This window comes from Aphelocoma coerulescens, chromosome 1 (assembly GCF_041296385.1).
Source record: "Aphelocoma coerulescens isolate FSJ_1873_10779 chromosome 1, UR_Acoe_1.0, whole genome shotgun sequence".
NCBI classification, from domain to species: Eukaryota; Metazoa; Chordata; class Aves; order Passeriformes; family Corvidae; genus Aphelocoma; species Aphelocoma coerulescens.
Window position 1 is genome coordinate 11383579 of NC_091013.1, and position 18703 is coordinate 11402281.

Genomic DNA, 18703 nt, shown 5'->3' on the forward strand with positions numbered 1-18703 from the left:
ACACAAGATATTTGGGGAAAATCCTAAACATAAATAACCTCTCATGGAATCACAGAATAATTTATGTTGGAAAATTACTCTATGGTCATTGAATGTAACCCCAGCACTGATAAGTCCACCATAAAACATGTTCCCAAGTGCCACATCTACACATCTTTTATATACCTCTGGGGATGGTGGTTCAACCACTTCCCTGGACAGTCTGTTCCAATGCCATACAACACTTTCCCTGAAGAAATTTTCCAGATATTCTCCATCTAAGCCTCCCCTGGTGCAACTTGAGGCAATTTCCTCTGCTCTTGTCACTTGTTAGCTGGGAGACCAACCACCACCTTGCCACAGCCTCCTTTCAGGCAGTTGTAGAGAGCAATGAGATCCCCACTGAGCCTCTTTTTCTCCAGGCTAAACACCCCCAGCTCCCTCAGCTGCTCCTCATCACACTTGTGCTCCAGACCCTTCCCCAGCTCCACTGCCCTTCTCTGGACATGCTCCAGCTTCTCAATGTCCTTTGTGTAGTGAGGGGCCCAAAACTGAAAACAGGATTTGAAGTGTGGCCTCACCAGTGCCAAGCACAGGGTGGCAATCACTGCCCTGGTCCTGCTGCCACACTACTGCTGATCCAGGCCAGGTGCCTTTGGCCTTCCTGGCCCTCTGGACACACCTGGCTCATGTTCAGCTGCTGTTGACCAGCACCCCCAGGTCCTTTTCCTCCAGGCACCTTTCCAGTCTCTCTTCCCCAAGCCTGGAGCGTTGCTTGAGGTTGTTGTGACCCAAGTGCAGGACCTGGGATTTTGCCTTCTTGAACCTCATACAGTTGGCTTTGGATCATCCACACATCTTGTTCAGATCCCTTTACAAGAGCCTTTTACTCTCCAGAAGATCAACACTCCTACTCAACTCGGTGTCATCTGCAAACATTCTGAGGGTACTTTTGATCCTCTCATCCAGGTTGTCAGTAAAGATGTGAAACAGGACTGGCTCCATTACTGAGCCCTGGGGAACACCACTGGTGACTGGCCCCAGCTGGATGTAACTCCACTGCCCACCACTCTCTGGGCCTGGCCCCACAGCCAGTTTTTATCCAGGAAAAAGAGCACCCATCCAGTCCAACAGCCAGTTTCCCCCAGGAGAATGCTTGGGAAATAGTGTCAAAGGCTTTACTGAAGTCCAGGTAGACAACATCCATGACCTTTCCCATCTCCAGTGAACAGATAACCTTGTCGTAGAAGGAGATCAGGTTGGTCAGGCAGGACCTGCTCTCCATAAACCCATACTGGCTTGGTCTGATCCCCTGATTTTCCTGTCCACAATAGCATTCAGGATCCTCTGTTTCATATCCTTCCCTGGCACAGAGGTCAGGCTGACAGGCATCCTCCTTCTAGACCTTCTTGTAGATGGGTATCACATTTGCTGAGCCCCAGTCAACTGGAACCTTCCTGGTTATCCAGCACTCCTGGTAAATGACGTAAAATATTTTGGTAAGCTCTTCTGCCAGCTCCCTCAGTATCCTCTGAAGCTAAAGCAGAGTTAAAAGACTGTCCCTTGGGGGACTCTCAAACAGTCTCCAAAACAGGCCAACATCTATCCTACAGAAATCCAAGGTGGTAGTTGTGCTGAGCATCCTTATGCCTCTGAGAATTGAGAATTTCTGATCACAAGATGGCAGCCAAACATCATGTCACCCACCAAGCCTTCTCTGTTCACAAACAGCAGGTCCAGCAGGGCACCCTTCTCAGGTGGGTCCCTCACCAGCTGTATCCGGAAGTATAGGAAACTCCTATGTGGTGCTGTATTTCCCCCTTTCCCCTGCCTCTAGCCCTGGCCACTCCCTCCAGTTCTCCCTATTGGTTCCAGTACCCCAAGTCCGCCCATGTACCACCCCTGGGCCCTGAGATCATTGGTCCATGGATTTCCCCGCCTCCCTCCTCCCCATATAAACCTTCAAGCTCCCAGACCACGAGGTCTCCCTGCCTTTGGGAATCTGCTTGTCATCGTGCAATAAAGGTTCCTCTGAGGCCCACATGGAGGGACCTTTCCTGTTACTGTGTTGTGGGGCTGACAGCTAGAGGGAGCTGGTATATGGGGCCATCCGGAAGGACTACGGAAGAGTGGACCTGTTCTGTCCTAAGCACCCTCACAACGCTTCCTGAGAAGGCTGCAGCTTGCTAAACCAAACCGAGCAATGCAGCACTCCTACGCTATTTCCTCTCTGCTGAATTGTATTTCCAGCAGACATCTGGTAAGCTGAAGTCCTCCATGAGAGCAAAGAGCACTGATTATGATCCTTCTCACAGCTGGTTATGGAATATTTAATCTTCCTCTTCTTCCTGGGTGGGAGGTCTGTAACGGTTGTGTGAGTCATCCCACCATATCTTGTGTTGACAACTATATGATCATTTTCTAGTTGCACAGTAGTTTCCAGTTCCTTCTGTTAATTGCCCATGTGCACTATGCCCATGTGGGGGGATTTCAGCTGGGCTGTTGTTCCCAACACCCTTTTGAATGCCTAATTGCCCTAACTCCTGTGTGATCATTCTCAGACACTTCCACAATTCCTAACACATTAATAACCCTTGTGTCTTTACTGTTTCATAGATCTCCAGCCCCACTGAGGCAGCAGACCAAAGGACCTCACCAGCAACTATCCTTCAAATATTGGTGTGCTTATCTTGAGTGAGTTTGGTTTTATCCCTTTTCCCCTTCAAATCCAGTTAAAGCTCTTTCACTGACCCCTGATAACTCCTGTGCAAAGATCTTTTTCTCTCTTTGAGGCAGGTATAACCTGTCAAACATGCAACCTGCACTTAAATCTCACTCACAAGAAACTTCTGACTGTGGCAAAGCTTTAAAAGCCAGAGACCTCATGAGAGTTAGTCTGGGCAGAATCAATGATGTCTAGATTTACTTAAATTAGCACAATAGCTAGATGATTGATGAAATTGAGGTTGTAAGCATCACATGCAAGTTAGATATCTTTTCCTTTTACAACTTGAAAGTTTTTCCTTTTCCTTCCTGCCTACACAATCATTTTTGTTAAAATCCTTCCACAGGGCTTTCTGGAAAAACATGAAACTGACATTTTGGAGACATTGCCATCTCTGCATGTGCACAGAACAAGGATCGGCACAAAAAAAAAAAATACAAATATCAAGGTACTGCCCCAGAAATGAAGTGTCAGTCTGACTCTGAACATTTATAAATCAAAGAAGTATGAGATTATTATCCACTTGGCTCTTTCTCCTTCAGGGTACCCAGAAGCATGCCAACTAGTGCCAGCTGTGCTGACAGCTATTCATTAAGTCTCTGAGGAAACTGCGCTGAGATTTAGGGGTTTCATTAATTCCTCTAAAAGCATCAGAGCAGGTGCTTTACTCATAGTGGGAAATCCGAATACTTCCTTTCAAGACAGCTCATATATGCTTCAGTGTGGTCAATAATAATGTTTTTGAGGGTTATAAATGGTGGAATGCATTGCTTTCTTTGCTCTTGCCTAATGAAATAAGCAACAGGCACTTACTGGCAGTCATAGCCCTGATGGTGAGTCCTCTCTGAATCGCAGCATGCACATCTTGCACCTGAGCATGTGCTGCAGTCTGGTTAGGGATATGTTCAGAACAAGCAAGCAAGAAAGATGACAGTAAAATATTTCCACTCTCAAGGATTTTTCTTTCCTTTTCAGGAAAAAGCAGACGGGATTCTCCTCCCTTCCTGCTCCCCAGATGGGTAACCTCAGCACCAGCCAACTGACCCTATAGAGACTACTTTCTCTTGTGGCAGGATTTGTCAGTGCAGAACCTCAACTGTTTTCTGTTCTGGGATTCACTTGGATACATTCTCCATTAGCAATAGAAATTACAATGGATTATTTTCCTCTTTAGTTTAAGACATGAAGGATGAAAGTTAAATGCTTGATCCTTTTTCCTGACTTGCTCAGTATGGATGTTATTATTATCCACATAAAGATAAAAGTTTCTTGAGTGCCTTGGATCCCAGTGATTACATTTTCCTCCAGAAGCAAAGAAGCACTTCACCTTGTATCCAATTTTTACTTAACGTCTCTCCACTTACTCTCTTTTATGAAATGTGAATATTTGTAATGGCATCTGCTATTTTATGTATCTCTTTCGCTATATATGCTTTGTATGTATTTTTGTTACATGGCCTTTGTCTTGTAAACACATTAAAAAGGCTTGTCCATTGAAGTCAATCACAAATAATTAAGTTTTATGAATTATTTTTATTTCTTTTCTCTTAATTACTTCCTTAAGACAGAATGCCCGAACTGAAAATACTATTGGTACTAGGAGAGCAACAATAACTGATGTAATCTAAGAATCTCCACCTAAGCTTATCTCTATTTTTCTTATTTCCTTTTTCATGTTTGCAGAATGTTGGAGTTAAGACCTGAGACACAGAAAACAGTTTGCCTCTGAAAATAATGTATGCATGGGTGATACTTTTTCTCCTTTTTTTTTCTTTTTCTCTTTAACGAAGGCATTTCAATTTGCTTTTATTCATTCGTATACCAAGAAGTGTGAATTAAACAAAATGATTCCCGTTGTGGTTTTGAAATCTCAGATTTTCCAAATCTTTCCAGATGGGACAGGCATATTTATTATTAATAAGTCTAATTTAACAGTCTCCCCATTTGCACACCGCCATGATCTTACATAGCTTTAACTGAAATTTGTGTGTATATACACGTATATACATATGGATTACATGAAATCAAGAACTACCTAATAGTAGTGGTGCATTTTTTTCCCTGAAATTACTAAATATAAATATCTAGCATGATATAATAATTTCAAAATTAATTGTATAACTCTTCAGGACTCACTGTGAAATTCCCATTGACACTTACAGGAGCAGAGTCAGTTGTGTGAACCCAACGCTTCCAAAAGCTTTATGAAGACTCCATGTTGTACAAATGTTTGCAGGAGCTCTAGGAGGAACCCAAGGCTTTTATTTTCTCAATCCATAATTTGTTAATGTGTTAGTCTGTGTTAGCTTTACTTTTTTTTTCTCTTTATTGATGTTTATGACAGATTTTTCTGTCACTTTTCCGCAGCACTGGAAAAATAGACACCGTCAGAAAACATTTTACTGTCCAGTCAAGTGTAATTGATATCTCTTTTTGTCTAGAAGTTAATAAAGCTTTGAGTTTTCCACATGAGAAATGCTTGTAAGGGTTTGGAATGGGGCTCTGTCCATCTTTATCCAACGAAGGGTAACTTCTGTCCATTTCTTGACAGCATTTATTGATTGTATCCATGTACTCAGGTGACATCATATATCCACAAAAGAATTTATAAATATTAGAGGAAAACTGTGTTCCTAGTGAGAAATGTTAAAAACAGGAACTAGCTCTGAGACTGGCAATGTTTTGTTATAACCCTGAACTTTTCCACAGTAGAACAGTGAGTTTTAGCTGATCAGTTTATCTGTGAAATACTTCCTTATGCCATAAACTATAGGGGAGGATGGATGCTTTTCAAAAAATACATGGATACTGCTGCCAAAACGTCTTTTACTTAAATAGGATTGGAGTCCACATTTAATGATGAAAGTGCTTGTATGTGATGAAAGGGCTTCTACACTTGCACTGCCTTTCTGATTAACACTTCCCACAAAATGAACCAAAAAGCAATGAATTTTATTTAACAGCTCCAAAATTATGACAGAAAATAAGATTTACAGTGCTTTAAATCTTTCTTTTTCTCCTAAAAGAATTAAATGATTTGCCTAAAATACTAAAAAAGTTATTTCTTAAGTTCAGTTGATAAGGGCCTTGAGAAATGAGGTTTCTGATCTTTTAGGAACTAAAGCCTTGGGTAAGGTGTTTTGTCCCAAGGCTCCCTTTCCACAAAGGGCTGAGAAAAGTAGGTACTTCATTCTGGCTGTGGTTCTTTCTCTTGAGCCTGATTTGAGGTTATGAGCTCATGTCGATCCTGTCTTATGATATACAGAGACACATGTAGCTTTTGAAGGAGAGACACAAGAAGTGGGGATGGGCAGAGGAATGAGAATTTTAGAAACCCACACCACTATGGTCCACTTTACTCAAGCAGGGACCCTCTGCCTCTGTGCCTCTGCCTGACTTAGTACAAGAATATATAAGAAGTAAAAGCAATATATAAGAATATACAAGAAATATAAGAATAACTGAAGTCTCAGACCCTTTATAGCCTACAGGAGCTTATGCACTGATTTTAATGGAAATGGGTTTTCAGTCAGAACTAGGGAACTTTTTTCACAAATACATTTATTAGATTGGAATGTAGTTTACCATAGAAAGTGTCAAATGCAGTAATAGAAATTCACTTCAAAAGCCTTTCTCCATTCAGCTTCTGTCATCCTATGAATATTTTGGTTTCCATTTCAATATGAGACTAAAAACTTACACATGTTAGGTGCCCTATTTGGATGAACTCTGCCTTATTAAATATCACATATTTCACCAGATTAAATGATGTAACATTTTCTTTAACAACCATGAAAATAATAAGAAAATAGTCAGAGTATATATTTAAACATATAGCCACAGTGCTAGGAGAATGTAGCAAATGGTATTTATATTCTCAATCTTCTAGGGAATCATTGTCACATTTCTAAATAAATGTAACTAAATGAAACATTTCAATTTATATTAAAAAAAAAATCTAAATTTTCTGTAGAGGAAGTAATAAAAAATTTTCTAACTAGCACTACTTCAGAAGACTTCATTTATGAAGACCATTATTCTGACCTCATTTACCAGCACAGAATTCACTTCAAACCGATTATAGTAGCAACTTATCTGTCATGCTTTTTTGAAATAAAAAGAACAAGAAAAATTAAATCAATGTAGTAATTATATTAAAATATCTTCATTTTTATAATTGGTTTTATGTGTTAACAAGAGAGAACAATGTAACCAATGAAGTAATTACTTGCTTCTATCTGATCCCTACTTTTGTAAGAATCAAAGTTAAACCCTGAAGTAATTATTTTAAAATTCTCCTTTTACCCAGCCTTACTTTTTATTTTCTGGAGCCGCAAATTGAGGTTTTCAGTGGAATAATTAAGTTAAATGCTCCTCTTTTCTGCATGTATTCATGTAATTGGTGTTGAAGAGAGGAAACAACAAACAAGTCAATGAACAGACTACTGTAGAAATTGAAATCTTTCTACTCTTTCCTGCTTGGATAATCTATAGTAGGCTGAAAGGAAATACAATTTGATACCTTTACTAACACAGCTTTAGATGGGGTCTAAAGGCAAGGCTCTTACTGCTCCCTTTAGCTGAGGCTAAAGGCAGTGCTGCATTTTACTGCCTTCATAGCTGCACACACGTTAATATCAGAGCTAGGTGAGCCCTGTTTGACTTCTGAAGTGTATATAATCTGGTTGTGTCTCAGAGACGTGGTAGGGCATTTTGAATTCAGCAACAAGTCAGTGTTCTGGGAAGTCTGGTGGCTTGATTTCTATTTCAACATCGACTTAATGACATAGACTACCTCAAAATGACTTCTTTCTTCAAGAATGTAAGGAGTTAAGATACAATAGTCAATTCAGCTTCTTCAGTTTGGAGCTGTTCCTGAAAACTAACTTAGATTCAGTTCTAAGCCAAAATTTAATTCTGTGAATACCTACATACACATATATATACACATATATTCTATACATATATAGATCTTTACATATACACACGTGAAAACATGCCCACTCATGCACCACTAAGACTGCTATTACCCTGGAATGACAATAAAGTATTCAACTTACTGACTATTGCCTTTGCCCAGCCTGGAACAGCAATGAATTTAAATCAATCGTTAGTTCCTGCTCCCCTAAAATGAATTCCTAACTCTGAATTAATTGTCATAACCTTGAAACTCCCATGTGTCTCCCTTAAACATTCCTATTGTCACTAATCCTCATTTTAGTATTAGAATTTAGGATATTCCCCATGTAGGCACTTCTGACTGCAATTTACACTGGAGCCAAATTACCACTACAGCAGAGTACCTCATTATCCCCTTAGCTGATGGTAATACATCGTTACAAACCCTTACTTTTGTCCTGTGGTATTTGAGCAACAAACTTGGCATTTCAGGTTCTGCTGAGTCCTAACTCCAAATTTAACACCAACATCAACATGAAATTTGATTGCTTCCAGAGGTGCAGTAAATCCTACCTGCTGTAAGAACTATGCCACTTTTTGCACTTATAAACAGGTTTAATGTGAATCCTCATTCCTTGCACTTCCTAACAGGAGGTTGAGGTCTCCTACCTTTAACCTCAGTCAAACCCATAATGTAACTGTAAACATAATTAGTCTACAAATTTCCGTGGGTTACTATCATAACCCCAAAAATCAGATTTTCAGTTATTTGTTTCTGCTGATGCCTCTGATCCCTGTATTAACTGCTTGAGAGGATCTAGAAATTAATGTACCTAACCAACTGCTTGAAATCAGCTTGAGAACTGATCCATGTTATACCAAAATCATGGCCTAGATACACCAATACAAGTTAGGACCATAAATCATAATCTCAGTTCCTGCTGACACCCAGGATCTTAACTCTATAAATTTGGAGCACTACAGACACAAGTCTAAGTCCCACACTGTAATCTATCTCTGATCACCAAGTACCTTTCTTTGCTTTTCTGAGCTCTAACAGCCTTCCTTTTCTTGTTCAGGATTACCCTTAAAGTTGAAACTACACCATTGCAGCTCAGCCCAACCCTACAACCTTGTATCTTGCTCCTCTCAAAAAGCAAAAGCCTTGCTCTTAGACCAGAGAGGATCATATTCCTCATCACTAAATGTAAACCTTTGTCTGACCATAGCAATAATCACATCTATTCAGTCTTTCCTGCCCTGACCCCTGAACTGAAGCTGAGCCACATCTTCTTCATTCAGAATTAATTAAAAAAATTAAGATTTTCTGCAAGTTTTCAGCATCTTAGCCACAAGGATGTAGGATGATTTAAGCAGTAAAACTATTTATTTAGACATTACTGACTTTAATATATTTTGCTGACAAGTGAACCCATCCTGGTCCAGACTACAATATGATACTTATTTCTTTCCACCAGAGCATTTTCACCAGACTTGTGTGACCCAGTTTATTCATTCTTCTTCTTTTTTTCTGGATTGTATTCAAGATAAACTTTACTGCAATATTTAAAGCAGTCCTATGACCTAAACCCTCTTAAAATATAACCTAGCCTAGTCCTCACTCTGAAACAATTGCACATCTTAGACCAGTAATTGTGTCACGTCTATGAACACTCTTCCCTCCTGCTTTGGCAAGCAGAAGAGCACAGGGTAAGAACAAAGAAGTTGTTATAGTTTGGACTGGCAAGATTTGAGTTAGAGCTTGATTTTGCTTTACCGTTTAAGGCAGCAGGGCTTGGGGAGAATGAACTTTAATATATGAAGGCCCTAACCCTAAAGTTAACCAGCATTAGGGGCTATCTAACCAGTGGTGGCTCAGAAGTTAACCAGCATTAGGGGCTATCTAACCAGTGGTGGCTCAGGTATAAACATATCATCACATGTAAATTGGAAAGTTTTGTGGACACTTGGTCTTCATTGTGTGTCAAAAAGAAAAAATAGAGTTTTCTTTCTTTTCTTTTTTTTGAGGTACTATGATTAGATTGCTGTTCTTAAAGCTATTTATATAAAATGCCAGACAAAGTGATATAAGTGGAAAACCAGTGGGAAAAGTTTATTTAACTAGCAATACCTGTGGTTTACTAAAGAATAAGAATCATTCTTCTTTATATAAAATTACAGAGTCCAACATTTGTTTAACTTTTGCAGGAACCAAGGAAGAGCTAGGTGTTTGATGGGAGGAATGGTTCATTGATTATTTGTGAGGCTGTAATTTGTAGTGTAATCCAAACACTACTGTTGGTTCATTAAATAAAGCTGACTACCATTTCTGTTAAATATGCTTGGTTCCTGGCTTTATGAATGTTACCTGGGTCTCTTTCTGAAACTGAAAATCTGAAAGCACGTTTCTGATCCAGTAACTTGCTTTATTCTATAATGCCAGTATGACTGCCTCCAGGCTGTCTGTGGCCTGTGACTAACATGAAGCCTAAGGACTGATAGAGAACTGGAGATATTGATGATAACACTAGGATTTTATCCAGCAGAATTTGTTTTAGAATTTATGATTAAGACTGGTGCTCATGACTGCTGCCCCTCATGAAGGAGGATGCATGGTTTTCCCCCTGGAGCCTGTCAGAGAAAGGGGAAAAAACTGATATGATAAGCACATAAAAGTTACATCCTAACTCTGTGGATCTGTCATGATATAGATACAATTTGTTCTTTAAATCCTGTTACTTCTAGTCTTAACCCTAATGAAATTACAGTGCCACCACTCATCAATTCCTAACAGTGGCTTAAAACATTTGCTTGTGAAAAACTCCTACTCCAGCCTTACAGGAGTGAGCAATAAATCTCCCAGTGTCTTCTTGCTCTCCAGTCCTCTAACTCTAGTCTTAATCTCTTCTTGACAGTATACAGCAGAATCTGTCACTGGCTCAAGAATTAACATTAAGCTGCACGTTAGTACTGTGACTGACTTCTCTGAAAATGCCCAGCCAGGACAGTTTGTCAGAACAGGAGCTGTCAGGAGATCCCTGCTACCACTGCTAGAGCAGCAGTAAAATTTAGAACAGTGGAGGCAGCTGTATATTTTGGTCCTGCTAAGATCAATAAAGGTTGTTGCTGACATGGGCAAATACCTTACACAGAATTCAGGAGGAGAATGAATTAGAATGGTTTTCATTATGGCTCTGGTTAGGTGTGGAACAATCCCATTCTTCTGCCTGAAAATGCTGCATGTCTAACGGTGATGAGCAATCCTGGAACTGGGAAGGTGAATCATGGGGTGTTTGAGGACTTCCAGATCATCCCTAAGAGAGGAAGAAAGGCTGGCCCGATCCTGCAAGATGAGGGGAAGGATTATTTTAACCAAGAGTTAGAACTCAGGATAACAGAAACGGAAGAACTAACTCCTGGATTAATTCTTCCAGATTCAGTGTATAATTTATTCTGAGACTGTGAGGGGTGAGGGCTTTGTTGTGTTAAGGCTATATTTAGGCCTGTAGTGGGGTTTGGAACAGCTGAAGTAGGAGAATTAATATCAAGTATGAATTCTGCATGCCACACAGAGCTGGGCTTTTAGATATACTTTGTTCTGGTCCTGGTTAGATGGAGCTAATAAACTACTGTGTTAAATGTATGTTTGGCATTAGGCTTTAAGAAGAAGAATTATTGTATTTTATTGTACTAAGTAGGAGTGAATGCCAACAGAGGGCTGCTGGTTGACTCTGTTAAAGGTAGTGTTATATTTGAGTCAGACTTAATGTCAGTCTTTAGGAAAACAGCCTGAATTTGTCTGGCATTTGCTTAATTGCTTGCCTACATGAGAATAAACTAGCATGAAGTAAAAAACATGGCTTTGTCTTTAGATCTAGGTACTGCCACTGGAAGAAAAGTATCACTGGAAAGGAACAAATCAAGTGAGCTATACGTTTGTGATTTTTGCTTGAGTTAATCAAGTTCATTACAGGATCTTGTTTTTATAGTAATGTCAGAATCTGGTTTAGCATTAGAATCAAGTCTGACCACTGTGGTTCACTGAGAGATCCTACAAAGGCTGCAGAGATAAGATGAAGGTCAATACCAGCAGTGGCATTTGGCATTTGATTGATATCAGGACTGGGGAAGGTCACTGCACTTGTGTTTAATGGTTGTATTAGGGCAGGCACCTGAAAGAGCAGAGCCAGGTTTATTGATTGAATTTCCAAGATTAGCAGGGCTAGGATGATATCTTAAATAGGTCATACTTAGTGCAGGGACTAACAAGAATTGCTGCTCTTCTGAGTTAAGTTTGTGATTAGAATTTGCTGTGTCAAGAACTAAAGAGCTGAAGCCAGCAGGCTGGAGAGGAGTCAAACTGAGAAGGTTGGCTTGTTGTTTGTTCTGGATGTAATTATCTCTGGGCTGTGAGATACCTGATAGGATAACTATGTAGATGAGTCCCCATTAAAAAAAAAAAAAAAGGGGGGGACGACTGGGGTAGTCCAGGTGATGAAAAGTTCTCAAAATACCTGTGCCTTTAAACTTATTGCATAACCTTACTCTTTTTTTACAATTTATAAAGCTCAGACTACCATGAATCCCCTCCACTTCGAAGCTGGAAATGTTGCATAGCTCAAATAAATGTAGCAAGAACAGATTTATCCTGCTCAGGTAGAGCACTGGATTCTAGCTAATAAGCCTTCTGAAATTTAGAGCACTGGAGAACTCTGGCTGGGCACAGACCCATTCTGCACCTGAGGCACATCAGGACTTATTGTTTCAGATATAGCTGAGATTGCCCTGAAACATTTTGCTGTTTTGAAGCAGATCTCAGGGAGAAACAAAACTACATGAATCAAACGTCCCCCTAATAAAATTAAATCCAACCAAAACACACAAATCTGATGACACAAAAACTGAGAGAATAATTGCAAGTAAATTTGGACTTGATGATCCTTGTGTTTCCCTTCCAACTCGGAATATTCCGTGATCTGGAAATAAAGTTAACAATATGCTACTTTGCAACCACAGTGTGACTATTTTAACTAAAATGCATGGTGTTCAGAGCTGCCTTCTACATATATGGATTTTTCTTTCCTAAATTTCTTTTTTGAAGGTAAACAATAACAAGAAGAAATTACATTCATAGTTCTCCTACTAGAAATATTAATAAAATATAACTATCTACCTTTGTTTCAAATGGAACTTTCAGTTTAAGAAAATAAAACAAGTATTTCTAAAATCCCAGAAATTTTAATTTTTATTATGACATAAATATTCAATATGTAGCCATATAGCAGTTGAAAGGATCTGAATTAATATGTGAACTCATATAAAAGCTTTGCAAAATGGTTTTGAACAACCATTTTGCTCTCTTTTGCTTTAAAGAGAGGTAAACTGAATTAAAATGAACTACTTGCTAATTTTCTCCATTAAATAAAAGGAATTACTGTATACTCAGAAATAATGTGATGTAATTTTGGGAAGGATGTGCAACCTTTTAAATACACTGACTAGCTGAAGCCCTGTTTCAAAACTAGGAAAATTCAACTGGCTAACCATTAGGGTTTCTTTGCCTTTGGTTCTGTGATATATATATACTTGCACTAAAGCAGCACAGAAACCTTCATTCCTACCCTAGAAACACTGGATAATCACAGGTGTAACATTCCAGGTAGGGCAATAGGATTTAATACGGTGCCCAAGGCAGCAGTGGTTACACTGATTTTATCTTTTCACTTTTGCAGTGGTACCCACAGTGTTGGAAAGAGGTTGGTAGAGCAATGAAGGTCAGGAAATGCCCCGAGGCTTACAATATTGTACAAGATGCTGCTACCCAATGGCCCACAAGACCCTGTTTCTTTGTTGACTCTGGTCCCATCTGAGCATCAAAAAGCAGCTGGTGTGAGCATTTCAAAGCAGTCAGATTATGAAACAGCATTGACAATGATGTTTAATTAATGAGGTCTGGGCTCGTTCTAGACAAGGACAAGGCTGGGAAGGAAGAAAAGCTGATGGTTAGTGGTGAACAGCTTTGACCTTAGCACAGAAATCTGATCAGAAACCCATTTGTGTCAATGGAGTAATATCATATACGTGCAATCCTAATAAGTTAAAAAGAGGAAAGAATTAGGACTTGAAAATGGAAGCTAGCACTGATGGAAATATTTTTAAGGGAATTTTCTCATCCACCAGAAAAATTTTAAATAGACACTGAGAATGGGAGTTTTCATACTGAACTATGGTTACCTAACTAGTCAGCACATATTACAAGTTATACTCCCTTTTCAACTGGAGAGATAACCATCCTCAGAATGGGATTAATTCCTCCTGTTTTAGCTCTTGAATGATCTTTGGATGGATTACTCTCTGGAGACATTCTAGCCTCCCAAGCTTGTTTAAAGTAATAACAAGGTAGGGAAGAAAGTGTGTGTTTTTATCTGGAATTACCTGTTTGTCTGTTGAAATGGAACCATAATATTTCAGTTGCAAGCACTCCAATATTAGAATGGTAACGAGTTCAAAGAGGTCATAATCCTTTCTCTGACATTTGGATAGTTTTAAAATTAAAAAAAAATCTGAGCAACAGGACATATTTTTTTGATCTTTAATGTAGAGACTCAGCTAGATCTTTTGCAGCCTACTTCATTTCTCTCACACATTATTATTGCATTCATCATCTTACAAGTGCAGGCAAGTACTTTTGAAAATACCATATGAGGGTTCATGGGGTCTGCTGTCTGTAAAATCATTCTGTCTGACATTTTTATAAAACCTTCATCAAAAGTGCTCTCATGAGCCTGTACCCATTTAGATGAGGTCAGTATGTTCCTGTTCCTGTCTGGTAAACCTACTCATCTTTCTGAATATGAAATGATTTTCTAAAAAAATGTCAATTGTAAAACAATCTTAACTGCAGTAATGCAGCCTGTGGTAAAGATGGTTTTTCTCCAACCAAATTTGTGAGATCTTGTTCACTTAAGTAAAAAGTAACATGCATATATCTGCTTTAATCTTGATCTTTGAAAAACATCAGTCCAACAGACATTAAGCTATCCTTGTGAAACTAATTTCATAAACAGACATTTGCATTTCATTACATGTACATTAGCATAGAGTGATTGACACCAAGTTTTTCCAGGGTTCATGTTCTCAGGCATTTAAATTTCATAACAACTTTATTTTGTAACCACAAAGAAGGAAAAAGAGGGATTATGTTTCTTTTCCCCAGTCAGGTTTAGCAATGTGAACAGCCCTGGAGAGCAAACCAGACAGTGCTGAGAACCCCACATCCAAACCAGACAGTGCTGAGTACCCTGTGTCCATGGTACACCCATTTCAAGCATTGGGAGGAGGAGGAGGAGGAGGTTTCAGGCCAGCTCTTGTCTGGTTCCATGGCCTGAGTTCCCACTCACATGGGGGCACAGTAAGTGAACACTTGCAGAGTTCACTGAAGTTCAGTTCCCCCCAAAGGGAATTCAGATCAAGCATGCTGACCCAACTCCATAGTGTGCACCAAAGCATCATAAGCAAGGAGCATTGGAGAAACATTTTGAAATAGTGTTCCTGATCCAAGTGAAACAGTACTGCAATGCTCAATGAGAATAGATCAGGAAACTACTAATGAAAATAAACCAAATGTTGTTTTCACCTGCTTTGAGTTTTGAAGACACAAGAGTCAATTTACCTCTCACCATTACCAGCTAGCAGCTGAGATGAAGCAAAGAGATTCCTTTCCTGCTTGCTTATAAAAATTGAATTATCTTAAATTCTGCTTGCTGCGATTACAACAGGAAATTTTGAGACTTAGACTAACACTGCTAATTGCAGACAAGATACCAAAACATATCCAGGTGTGGAAATAAAACCCTTATTAAGTGAACAGCTGTAGAAATAGTCCCTTTCTTATGGAACAACTTGCTGATGCAGAGAGTCAGGTTATCCTCTTCTTTCATTAGCAGCAGAAATTTTAGGGGTAGCAAGGCACTCTGGGACAACATTACCAGGTGCCCAAGCAAAGGTTTTTCTTTTGTGAACTGTTGAAAAGCTAATGCTACCTATTTTACCTGTTCTCACGAATCTTTGTTGAAGTCATCAAACTGGTAGCAACTAAAGGAATATGTGATACAAGAAGCAGAATGTCCTTTGAGTTTGACGTATAATATATGGCCTGAAAAAAAGATTAAAATATAAGAAAATGAATTAAAAATAACTTAAACAGAATAAATACAGACCATGGAAAATATCAATGTGAAAAAGCCTTTTACTGATTTAAAATTTAATTGAATTTCAAAATGTTCCACCTCAGTAAAATGCTGAGGAAGCTTTGTTGTGTATTCCCAATTTCCTGGATGTCCTAGAACTGATTGATGACAAGCATGTTATAATTTTGTCACAAAAGACAGTTATATATGAAAAGAAAAAAGAAATATTTTCTCAGCATGAAAACTCCAAGTGTATTTAGCAAGAGACTTGTTTCTAATATGGTGTTGTTGCACTTTCTTAATAGGTAAGACATCCATGATCTATCACTTGGGCCTTAACACTCAAATAGATTTTGGAATGCTGGTGTTCAGCAGTCTAGCCCAAAATTACACCAGGGATAAGAGTTTAAATGCTCTCATTTAGGTCATAGTAACCTATTATGGTTTAATCAATACACAGAAGCAATCGTTTACTCTTTGTGATAGTTAATGTTGTTTAATTCTGAGAATTAATGACTTGCTTAAAATGAAGAGTAAAAACCATATTCTAATTTGTGAATAAGGCAAGTTTCAGTTTCATAGAATTGCAAACTGTTAAAAAGAGTGAAAGACAAGAAAATACCACTTCAATCACTACAAGTACATAATTTCAACTTGGAGGGCATTTTTAAAGTACTGCAATAGGAAAAAAAAATGGAAAGAAAATTTGTGTTAGTGAAAGCACAAACCAGGTTTTTAATGAAGTATAAAAAAGGCCTCATAAAAACCACTGGAAGGTTGTTTGAAATGTCCAGTTTTGGTTCATAAAATTTACAGCTCTCAAGGGCATTAATTTGAAAGGATTTCACATGACTTAGAAGTCATGTAGCCAGGCATAGTCCATTATGAAATTTGAAGTATTAGCATATTTACCAGTTAATAGTGGAGAAAGAATCATGGGGTTTATCATGAACACACCGGGTTTTGTGCCTGGCTTTTCTCCCCCGCTTCTGGCAAGACAAGTTGAACAGACCATAGCCACAAATAAAATAGCAAATAGTGTGATTGTTTTTCAAATACTGAATCATACTTGCTACTGCTTCCATTTAAACTTCCATTTTCTCTTCCATAAACTACTGCATTCACATGTGATTTGCTATGAGCTTGGTTAGCGACCAAAATAAATCAAATGTGATAATGTGTTGGAACTGGATTGTCATTGTAAATATGTTAGAAGTACTATTTTTAGTTTTATAACTGTAAGTCAATAAAAGCAAGCTTTTTATGCCACAGAGTGTCAAGAAAAACAGGTAAATCAACAGGTTTTTTGTCTCTAATGTAGAAGAAAAATATAAGGTGCCACTGTGACTAGGGACCTTCTAATAGACACTACACCCTTTTCAGGAACTAATGGATATGAACATTTTTGTTATTTTAGATTTAAACTTTAGAAGATAGAATAAAATCTGAGGAACTTAATCAAACACTGAAATTAAGAGGATTCTGGTTTACTTTCTCCTCAACAGAGACATTAACCTTTCATTACAACAGGTGCTCCATTGGAACGTTTCAAGTCAGGTTCCTGCTAAGAAAAAGCTGATCAGTGCCATGGTACCAGGGTATGTTCTCAGTGTCATGTGTTTTGTCTGGATGTTTTGTGTGTCCTTTGTGGTGTGAATGGCCATAAATAACAAATTCCACTGGAAGTTGCCTCCCAGGTGAGGCTCTAGAGCAGGACAGGTGGGACAGCCCAGGCCATGGCTGCCTGTCTTGCTGAGAGGCACATAAGGCTTTCTTCAGAGTCCTCAGCTTTGTCACAATAGTCAGGGGCTGGGAAAAAAAAGGGCCTCTGAAATTCATTATGTTCCTAGAATCTAGAACAGATATCTTTCCAACTTCCCATATGTGCCCCAAAGAAATAGGTGTGCAAAATCTAGAAATGAGAACATTTCATTTTCTCAATGCATTATATGTAAACTCTATGTGCTTACATGCAAAAGCTGTATAATTATTCCCATCAGTTTTGTCAGCAGGAGGAAGAATAAGGTTGTGAAAATGAGTAAGGAAGCACATGATTGCACAAACACCTTCATGATGACCAAGTTATTCATGTTTTTAGAGATTACCTGTACCTACAGTGAATGCAAGTCTAAGTTGAAGAGGACTATGGAAAAGAGGAGAGGAGGGGAGGTGAAAGCTGCACTGTTGCTGCTGCTCTTCCCAGCACCTGCCCACATCAGGGAGTGGCAGAAACATGGTCTCTGCCTCTCCAAAACCCTTAGGCAGATGTGCACTGCCTGGGCATTCAGGGGCCTTCTTCAAGGGCTGCAAGGCAATCTTTGCAGGCTTCTGTGCTTTCACACTTGGATGCTTCCCCTCTAATTCATAAGGATGAAGGTAATGGATTAAACACAACTTTACAGTAAGTTCTCTGAAGTGAAAACAAATCTTTAACCAAGGATTTGAAATGAAAAATATTTATCCTTTATTCATGACCAAATTCCTCCAAAAATTTGGAAAGGAATTGCTGTCCAAATATTAAAGAGAAGCTAGTCCTGGAGACAAAAATCCAGAGGAGGCAAACTGAAGGGGACAAAAAAAAGGAAAAAGATTGGTATGGAGCTGAGGTTTACATTCTCTGCAATGTGTATTTGTGCCTCAACTTATTTTTAGCCACTTTTTCTGTAGCTAATGTAGATGTTCCTTTTATTCCCAGTAAACCCAGAAATGTTACCTTTATCTCAGCTTCATCATTATTGTTAGGTGTTCTTGAGGGATAATTCTTTCTCTGAGCTTCCCATAGCATAAAAGTGGAAGGATACTGTCATTGAAGCTGAATTATATTTTATTTTTAAAAAGTTATTAATATTTAATCCAATTATATTGATATACTATATATCATATATGTTAACCAGCTGTATATACAACCTAA

General features: G+C 38.7%; 1 long non-coding RNA gene across 1 annotated transcript; it reads left to right on the top strand.

The window, feature by feature from the left end:
• Positions 1-1969: 1969 nt before the first annotated feature.
• On the top strand, positions 1970-5257 carry LOC138117887 (uncharacterized). The gene is made up of 4 exons (XR_011154908.1): positions 1970-2239; positions 2596-2673; positions 3051-3152; positions 3680-5257. It is a non-coding gene; the product is annotated as an uncharacterized lncRNA (long non-coding RNA).
• Positions 5258-18703: the final 13446 nt, after the last annotated feature.